General features: G+C 38.7%; 1 pseudogene; it reads left to right on the top strand.

Moving 5' to 3' along the window:
• Positions 1 to 1,127: 1,127 nt before the first annotated feature.
• On the top strand, positions 1,128 to 4,647 carry LOC102840968 (annotated as a pseudogene).
• The last annotated feature ends 5,905 nt before the right edge of the window (positions 4,648 to 10,552 follow it).

Here is a 10,552-nt window from a genome sequence, read left to right on the forward strand (position 1 = left end):
GCTGGTAGTTTCGAACTGCTGACCTTGCAGCTCTCAGTCCGATTCGTAACCACTACGCTACCAGAGCTCCTTTTGTACCACCCAACGAGATGGATCAGCCAAGTGGCATCATTGATGGCGTCAAGTGTGGCAGCGGTAGTGAGGTTGGCCCAGGATCGGACATTGTTTCGTTCTGCTATGCATGGGGTCGCTATGAGTCAGTTCCGACTCGATGGCACCTCACAACAACAACAACAACAACAACAACAACAACAACAACAACAGGGCACCACAAACTAGTCTTTTAGGCAACTAGAACCCTTTCTGAAAAATTGATGCTAATTATCAAATAAAAACTTAAGCTAAGCAATCTATTTTTCTTAGAGGATGAAGAAAGTGCCGCAAGATTTTTCCATGGACCTAAAGGAAATCAGTTCCTTCCCATTTCTGGAACTAATTTAAGGGAATGCCAAGAAGCAAGCATATTTTGATCTCATGTTAGGCTCTTGTGGAATGTAGCTTGGACTCCCTTTCTATGTGTCTGCAATCTCTGACAAGCTTCAAAGACAGGATAAAGGTGTGTCCAGAGTTGGGTTGGACACACAGCTGGAGAAAAGAATCTCTGCAAAATGACAGTTCATATTGAGCTAAAGTTTTCTCCACCCAGACCTAGCACAAAAATGAGTTAAACTCAAAATCAAAAGCTGTTCAGCTGACTTTCCACTAGGCATTCCCAACTGTCTGTCAATATGATCAAAGAAAACAAGTTGGACCTCTGTATGCATACAAAGACAGAAATCAGAGAGCTTCAACATTGCTGATTCTGGTTTGACACCCTGCCGAGAGAATTTCCACAACCATATATGTGTACATAAGAATCACCTGGGGATTTCATTAACATGTAAATTCTAATTCAGTATTTTTGGAATGGAAATACAAATTCTTAGCATGGACTCCAACTGGAATGAACTGGTTTGAAACCGTGACAGAAATATTCTAAATTCCACTTGAAAAAGACAGGTTTGTTCTTTTTATCCTGAATGGAATTCTTCCCAGTGAAAGACAGACTTTTACAAATCTTAATTTAATCTGTTAATGGTTTTCATCATCGCAGTGGCTCTATATCTCCCTGTACACAAAATCCAAACATGCCGTAATAATGAACTGCTACACTTCCAGGCAGCCTGAATTTCTAGCTCTTTCCTCGACAATCCATATTCCCCATAGCACCCAAAACACCATTTTATTTGTGTTTCACTCTCCATAAGTATTCTACCCTTACTGTTAGTACAACTCTGAGCATTGTTTTCACCCCAGCTTCAAAGATATAAATATTATGTTGCTGTTGTTAGCTTGTTGCTGTTGTTAGGTGTCGAGTCAGTTCCGACTCATAGTGACACAACAGTACGAAACACTGCCCAGTCCTGCGCCATCTTCACAATGATTGTTAAGCTTGAGCCCATTGCTACTGCCACTGTGCCAATCCATCTCCTTAGGGGTCTTCCTCTTTTTTCACTGACACTCCATTTTAATAAGCATGTCATCCAGGAACTGGTCCCTCCTGATAATTTGTCTGAAGCAGGAAAGGCGAAGTCTCACCATCCTAGCTTTTAAGGAGAATTCTGGCTATACTTCTTCCAACATAGATTTGTTAGTTCTTCTGGCTTTCCATGGTACTTTTAATGTTCTTCTCCAACACCATAACTCAAATGCATTAATTCTTCTATGGCCTTCCTTAATTATTGTCCAACTTTTACGTGCATATGAGGCTATTAAAAATGCCATGTCTTGGGCAAAGCATACCTTAGTCCTTAATTTGATATCTTGCGCTTTACACTTTAAAGTGGTCTTGTTGACTTGCCTAATGCACTACGTCATTTGGTATCTTGACTACTACTTTCATAAGTGATAATAGTAGATCCAAGTAAAATAAAGTCTTTGACAGCTTTAGTGTTTTCTCTATTTATCATGATGTTATTTATTGGTCCAGTGGTGAGGATTTTTGTTTTCTTTACCTCCATCAGGAAGTATTTCAAGTACTTTTCATTTTCAGCAAGTCTGGTCCCATCATCTGCCTATTGCTGGTTGTTAATGAGTCTTCCTCCAATTCTGATGCCATGTTCTTCTCAGATTAGTAGTAGTCCAGTTTCTCAGATTATTTGCTCAGCATACAGATTGAATAAGTAAGATGAAAGAATAAAATTCTGGTGGGAAACTTTCCTGATTTTAGATCATTCATGCTCATGAGTACAATCCAGTGTTCTGGAATAACCATTCTTTGCAATGCTATCCATAGCTTGTCATGCGCTACATGGTCTAAAACCTTTGCATAATCATAGATGCCAAAATGAGTTTCCAAGTTTCTGTCCTATACACAGCTTATATAGATCACAGGGAATACAGCAATCTCATCACACAACCATGACTGATGGCAGCAGCCATGTGCCATATATAAAAGCTAGGTTTACAGAAATGAGGGAGGGAACTATTGCAGATAGGAAAGTTTATGGCATGACAACTATTGTTGTTAAGTCCAGTCGAGTTGACTCTAACTCATTGCAACACTGTATAAGATTTCCAAGGAGTAGCAACTAAGGGACCATTAAGTTCAGTGTCTAGAATGTTCCTGTGGGACTTGGCTGTGGCAAATGATCCCAAACATACTTTTATAAATCCTATTTCTAACTCTGGCATTTCAGCTGTCAGTGGTGCATAAAGTACTCAAGAAACATTGGCATTTTAACACATAGGCACACAAGGAAATTAAGCTCTGCTAGGCCTGGTATAGCTTTGTAAGAACAGCAACCATAAGGTTGACAGTTCAAACCCACCAGCTGTTCCTCAGACACTCTATACAAGGTCACTATGAGTTGAAACCGACTCAGTGGCAATTAACAACAACAGCAACAGGTTTGGTGAAAGAAACAATGCTGGAATTTTCATGATAGAATTTTGTAAGGCCAATAACTTTTCAACATTAATATCTTTTTTAAACAACATAGTAGATGACTATACACATGGACCTCACCAAATGGAATGCACAAAAATCAAATTGACTATAATTGTAGAAAGGGACTATGGAAAAGGTCCATATCATCAACTAAAAGAAGCCAGGGGTGGACTATGGATCAAACATATAATGACCGAAGACCAGAACATCATACAGGAAGAAAACAAAAGGTTATTAAGCAGGCAAAAAAAAAAAAAAAAAAAAAAAGGCCAAAATGAATGTCAGAAGAGTCTCTGAAACTTGCTCTCCGGTTTAAAGATGCTAAAGCAAATTGTAGAAACAAGGAGGTAAAATCACTGGTCTTCTAGATTTAGAGGCACTCTTTCAGAGGACAGCTAAGTCAACTGTCATTACATAGTTCATAATGACAATGTTCTGCATCCTCCTGTGGTGAGTAGCAATTGGAGTCTTAAGAGCTAGTAAGCAGTCATCTGAGATGCAACTATTTGTTTCTTCCTCTATGGAGAAAAGAAGAGTGAGGAAAATCAAAGATTCAAGGAAACAGTCAATTCAAGGGACTAATGGGTCACTTGAAGCACAGCCTTCACTAGCCTGAGATCAGAATAACTTGATGGTGCTTAGCTACCACTACTGACCACTATGACCAGAGAAAGTCCTGGATAGATTAGGGTGGTGAAATGTAGAATAAAATTCAAAATCATAAAAAGATCAGCCTTACTGCTCTGTTAGAGACAGTGGAATCCCAAAAACTATGGCCATTAGTTACCCTTAAAATCTGGAAATGAACTCACTCCCAGAGATAACCTCACAGCCAAACAATAAATCAATCTACAAAGTGAACAACAGCATCTATGAGGAACATATTCTTCACAACATACTAAAGACCAAAGAGGCAACAAAACTTAAAAGGCAGTGTATGAAAACTTGAGCGGAGATGGTGGCCGAAATGGCGGTCGTTAAATCGAATTCTGATCATCCAGCCATCGAAGCCAGGTCAAGTGGGCACTATCTGCAACTTCCGATATACACTGCACCACCTCTGCAGTCTAAATATGCTGAAGAGCAGTCTGGTAATTTGCAGTTGGGCTTTGCTTCCATCTGCCATACAACTGGTAGATATATTGACTGGTTCAAGGGTATATATGTCTTTGTGAAAAATGGGATAGTGGATACAGTGTAATTTGGAAAAGATGCATATATCTATCAGAAGAATCCTTCTGGAGATTTTCTTCCCAAAATTGGAGTGATTACTGTCTCAGGATTGGCGGGCTTGATTTCGGCGAGAAAAGGTTCCAGATTTAAGAAAATTGTTTATCCGTTGGGACTAGCCAATTTAGGAGCAACTGTTTGCTACCCAGTTCAGTCAGTAATAATTGCAAAGGTAACTGGGAAAAAGACATCTGATGCAAGCTAGCAAATTTATGAAGCAGTTAAATCATCACTGACAAAAAGCAACAAAAAAGAATCGCTCCCAGAACCTAATAGAAAAACAAAGGTGGGAAGTCATGTTGAAATAGAAATACCTAGAAAGACAACTCAAGTACTAAAACATTCAGTGCCTTTGCCAACAGAACTCAGCTCTCAAAGACCAAATCAGAACCCACCTCAGGTTCTGCACAGTTTATGCCTGACCCCAAGCTCATGGATCATGGCAGTCCCATCCAGAAGTTGTAGATATGTACAGCGCTAGAAGCTGAAATAGACTGCATAGAAAACTTAAAGATGTGTGAAGTTGCAAATAATGATGAAAAATCATGTAATGGGTAACTTGTGACACATAGAGTATAAGTTTAAATTTTCCACCTTACGTCTTGTAATGTATAGTTTGACCAATCACATATGTGATTAATATACAAATTGAATACAATACAAACAGTATTGAATAACTGATGAGAAGATGCTGGTATTAGGATGCATTTGATGACTTTTAAGGATGCTTATAAAAGACTAGAATGGAATAAAGATATGGACAATGATGGAACTAAAATACGAAAATACGTAGATATATACACAAATATATCTGCTCTGGCCTTTTCTAAATTAATGTTAGCTAAATCAAAATGGCAGAATGCTGTATAGAAGGATGCCCCTCCCCTTTTATTGCATATCCCAAAGCTGGAATAAAATGTGCATATTTTGGCACTTAAAAAACAAAAAACTTAGAAGGCAGGAAGAAGCTGGAAGAACAAAGGGATACAGGATAACCAGGGAGGAATCAGGAAGAGTGCTGTACTATTGAGGGCATTACAATTAATGTTACAAAACAAAATATGTATACATTGTTGAAAGGGAAACTAATTTGCTCTGCAAACTTTCATCCAAACCACAATTAAACCAAACAAAACAATATTAACTCTATTGTAGTCCAATTGATTCTGAATACTGCTAATTAAATAACGTTCAATGGAATATGGCCTAGGCCAGTTTTCATTAAAAGTTAGATATTAACTCCAAATAAGACAAGATGTGTTATGAACGTTTATTAATAGAGGGGACTAAAATGAAAAAAAAATAATAATAATAATTAGTAAGTTTTCAAAAATGTGTTCCCAGAAACTTTGTGATAGAATCCAATTACTTTGGGCTTCAGAGAGAATGCATATTGTTTTAAATTACCATGTTTATAATAATTTGTTATGTGAAAAAGAAAACTACAACATTGTCTCTATTGGTGAACTCAGCAAAGTTTCCTGCATTTTCCTTCAGGAAGGGCACAGAGCCAACAGGTGAAGTACTGGGACTCTGATGCTAGATTGACTGGTTTTGGAATTTTTACTATCACTTACTAGCTGAATAAAGTAGACCTGTTTCTCCAAAAGGAGAGAAAAATAAGCTAAAATAAAAACAAAAACAAAAGAAATCTTGGGGACAATGATAGTGCTTTCAGTACCTGCAGGATTCAGCAGGGGGCTGTATATAGTCTCTGACATGGGTCCAGTATGTGTTGTTGTTAGGTGTGTTTGAGTCAGTTCTGACTCATAGAGACGCTATGTACAACAGAATAAAACATTGTTTGGTCCTGCATCATTCCCATAATTGTTATCTTTGAGCCCATTGTTGCAGTCACTGTGTGAATCCATCTCGTCATTCTCTTTTTCACTGACCATGTATGTAATACATACTAAATCACATCTGATGATTTTTATATGAGAGAATTTTGCTTAGAAATAAAGGGTACACATTAGTTTTACTTTCTCAATTGTTGCAATGCTAAAACACCATTGCTAGCATCTTAAAACTATGCACTTGCATAGCCCATATGCCATTAAGTTGATTCTGGCTCATGGATTGTACTCCATAGGATTTTCAGTGGCTGAGTTTTTTGAATTAGATCATGAGATATTTCTTCCCATGTGCCTCACATTTTTGTTAACTAAGTACATTATTGTTGTTAAAGTGCCGTAGAGTCGATTCTGACCCACAGCGACCCTGTGTAGGGCTTCCAAGGAGCAGCTGGTGAACTTGAACACCCACCTTGCAGTTCAAATGACTTTGCAGTATGATGTATTAGCCCACAGCACCACACCAGGACTTTACATTAACAACATACATTAACCACATACATTACTCAAGAATTCCATGTGCTTACATGTTAGTTGTTGTTGTTAGGTGCCATTGACTTGGTTTCTACTCAGAGCAACCCTATGATACAACAAAATGAAATACTCTCTGTTCCTGGCACCACCACCACCCCTCCCCCACAAAAAATGTGTTTGAGCCCATTGTTGCTGTCACTGTGTGAGTCCATCTCATTGAGAATCTCTCTCTTTTTTGCTCACTTTCTACTTTACAAAGAATAAAATCCTTCTCCAGGGACTAATCCTTCCTTATTACTTGTCCAAAGTACTAGAGATAAAATTTCTCCATCCTCCCTTCTAAGAAGCAATCTGGTTGTACTTTATCCAAGACAGATTTATTTGTTCTTCTGGCAGTCCCTGGTACATTCAATATTCTTTGCCAACACCATAATTCAAATACATCAGTTCTTCTATGGTCTTCTTTATTCACTGTCCAATTTTCACATGCATATGAAACATTTGAAAATACCACGGACTGGGACAGGTACACATTAATCCTTAAAGTGACATATTTGCTCTTGAACACTTTCAGAAGTCTTTTGCAGCAGATTTGTCCAATGCAATACTTCATTTGACTTCTTGCCTGCTGTTTCCATAAGTGCTGATTGTTGATCTGAGCAAAATGAAGTCTTTGACGACTTCAATCTTGTCTCCATTTATCATGATGTTCTTTATTGATACAATTGTGAAGATTTTTGTTTTTGTCATATTGATGTGCAATTCATATTGAAGGCTGTAGTCTTTGATCTTCATTTACAAGTAGTTCAAGTTCTTTTGGTGTCCAGTAAACAAAGTTGTGTCATCTGCATATTGCAGGTTGTAAATGAGTATTCCTCTAATCCTGATGCCACATTCTTCTTCATGTAATTCATCTTCTCAGATTATTTGCTCATCATACAGATAGAATAAGTATGGTAAAAGGATACAACCCTATAAAACACCTGTAGTATAATGAATTATCTAATATCTCTTCTATCTATTGGCTGTAACTCCTACCAAACAATGTTTTTGCCCTGCTGGGTCTGGGCCTTGAAGGTGGAGAAGATACTGATAGCATGACATGATTCAGCTGCAAACACCAACAGAGTTAAGGTTCATTGTAAAAACTTGAATCTCTATAGGCAGGGAGGGGCAACTTGGACATTGGCTACCCAAAATGAGGGGGCTTCAAAAGCATGAAGTGACTGGCTTACAAGCTTTCAAGAGGGCGTAAAGGAAGGTAGAATCTCCACTAAGTAGTATCCGATCTGTCTAGGCGGAGTTGATAAAATGAAATGCGGATGGGTCTCATGTGATACAATAGTGAATAATTAGTATCAGGACTGCTTGTGAGGGTTGGAAATGTAAAGGTAGACATTTTGTAGCAAGGATGGGCGTGATTAACTTTTCAGTGTAGGAGCAGAGGTCCCTGGGACCATCAAGGGACAAGAGCGGAGAGCGGGACCCTACCCAGAGAAGCAGTGACACCAGAGATGGAGGCAGAGACGATGACATGGAGAGATGGAGCAGTTTGGGACTTTCGACCCAGAGAGGGAGAGGGGCTGTGTGCTGACGACTAGAGGGCTGGCTTGTAGTGTATACCCTTTTGTTGTTTGATGATTCGTGGAGGGGATTGTAACCATGGCAATGAAACGATATATAATAAACTTATGTTCTCCCATGTAAACTATCACATAATTCACAATAAAACATTAAAAAAAAAAAACTTGAATCTCTAGCATGGATATAAAATAAAATGAGTCAATTCAGCAGCACTAGGGAGGCTCCTGCTGCCATCAAAGAAGAAATGTCAGTGGTAGAGTGAGTTCTTTGGATTCTGAGATCCCTGTGCATTCAACCTCTATGACCTAGGAACAGAAAACTGTGACACCAGAGGAATAGCAGAGGAGCAGCAGAATCAAGAACCTGAGCCCAAGGCTTCCCAGACCACAAAACAAGTAAAGATGAGTGGCTTTGGGCAGGAGGCTTACTTGTAAAGTGGAGTGTCGCCAGGCATTTAATTGGGGGAGCTAGGTTTGCTGGCCCATGGAACTAAAGAAAGTGCCTCAGGTTGAGGCTTATGGTGGAGTGATGCACCCGGTGCTGACTGGAACAACTGTACCTGCACATTTTCTGATTCTGTGTTGTAACTTGTTAACTTCCCTAATAAAACCCATAACTGTATTGGCTCTGAGTTCTGAGTGGCCACTGCAATGGATTGTAGACCCCAGATGAGAAGTACAGTGGGAGGTATGATTCGGTGCACTCACATTTTTGGCAACATATATATATATTTTTAAAGCCATCCAATATTTCCTTTTTCTGTTCTAACAACTGCCTGTTGGTTGATGTACAGGTTCCTCCTGATTACAATTAAGTGTTCTGGAATTCCTTTCTTTGCAATGTTATTAATAGTTGTTTATGATCCACACAGTCAAATGCCTTTGCATACTCAATAAAGCACAAGTAAACATTTTTCTGGTATTCTCTGCATTCTTCCAAGATCCATATAACTTCCACAATGATGTCCCTCACTCTATGTCCTGTTCTGAATCTGACTTGAATTGCTGGCAGTTCCCTGTAGATGTATTAGTGCAACCAGTGTTTAATTATCTATAGAAAAATTTGGAGTCCTGGTATGGTGCTGTGGGATAAAGCACTGGACCATAAGCTCGATTTGAACCACAAGATCAGTGGTTCAAACTCACCAGCCACTCCTTAGAAGTCCTATATAGGTTCACTATGAGTTGTTATTGACTTGATGTCACTTAACAATGACAACATAGCAAACTTTATGTGTGTGTGTGATATTAATGATATTGTTCAGTAATCTCTGCATTCTATTAGGTCACCTTTGTGAGTATGAATCTCTTCAAATTGGTTAGCCAGGTAGTTGTCTTCCAAATTTCTTGACTAAGAAGGTGAACGTTTCTAGCTCTGCATCAGTTTGTTGAAACATTTCTATTTGTATTTCTTCAATTCCTGAAGTCTTGTTTTTTTCCAGTGACTTCAGTGCATCTTGAATTTCTTGCTTCAATACCATCAGTTTTTGATCATATGCTACCTCTTGAAATGCTTGAACATCAATCAAATATTTTTTAGCACAGCAACTTTATGTATTCCTTCCATCTTCTTCTGATACTTCCTGCAATATTCAACATTTGCCCATTTTTGTTGTTGTTAAATGTCATTGAGACAGTTCCATCTCCTGAGTAGGGTTTATGAGGAAAGACTGATGGATTTGATCTGCTGACCTAGTGGTTAGCAGCCCAGTACTTATTTTTTTGAAGCACCACACCAGGATTCCATATTGCCCATTTTTGTTGTTATGTTGTTAAGTACCATCGAGTTGATTCCATCTCACAGTGATCCTGTATAGGGTTTCTGAGGAGCAGGTAGTGTTCCTCGTGGTTTGAACGGCCGACCTTGTGGTTCACAATCCAGTGCTGATCATATAGCACCACACCAGGAATCCAAATTCCCCGTAGAATCCTTCAATATTGTCAGTCAAGGCTTGAATTTTTCCTTTAGTTCTTTCAGCTTGAGAAATGATGAGCATGTTCTTCCTTCGTGATTTGTTAACTCCAGCAGTATACTTCAATATAGATCTTGAAATACTATTTTTGATGATGAATGTGGTGCCATTCATTTTCAATTTGTCATTCCTGGAAAAGTAAGCCATATGATTGTCTGAATCAGATTGGCCCATACCAGTCCATTTTAGTTCACCAATGCCTAAGATATCACTCTATGTGTTCCATTTTGTTTCTGATGACTTCTAACTTTTCCTTGATTCATACTTCATTGATACATTCTACAGTCTGATTATTAATGAATGTTTGCACCATTTTGAGTTGTGTGCCAACAAAAAATGAAGGTTCCCCAAGCTTTGCTCTATCCACATCATTAAGGTCTGAGGAATATGAGTGCCTTCCAACTTGAGAGGCTCATCTATCTTCCAGCTGCATATCAGACAGTATTTCACTACTACTCATAAGATTTTCAGTGACTAACCTTTCAGAAGTGGTCTGCCTCTCCTTCCTAG

This window comes from Chrysochloris asiatica, unplaced genomic scaffold (assembly GCF_000296735.1).
Source record: "Chrysochloris asiatica unplaced genomic scaffold, ChrAsi1.0 scaffold00058, whole genome shotgun sequence".
Taxonomy (NCBI): domain Eukaryota; kingdom Metazoa; phylum Chordata; class Mammalia; order Afrosoricida; family Chrysochloridae; genus Chrysochloris; species Chrysochloris asiatica.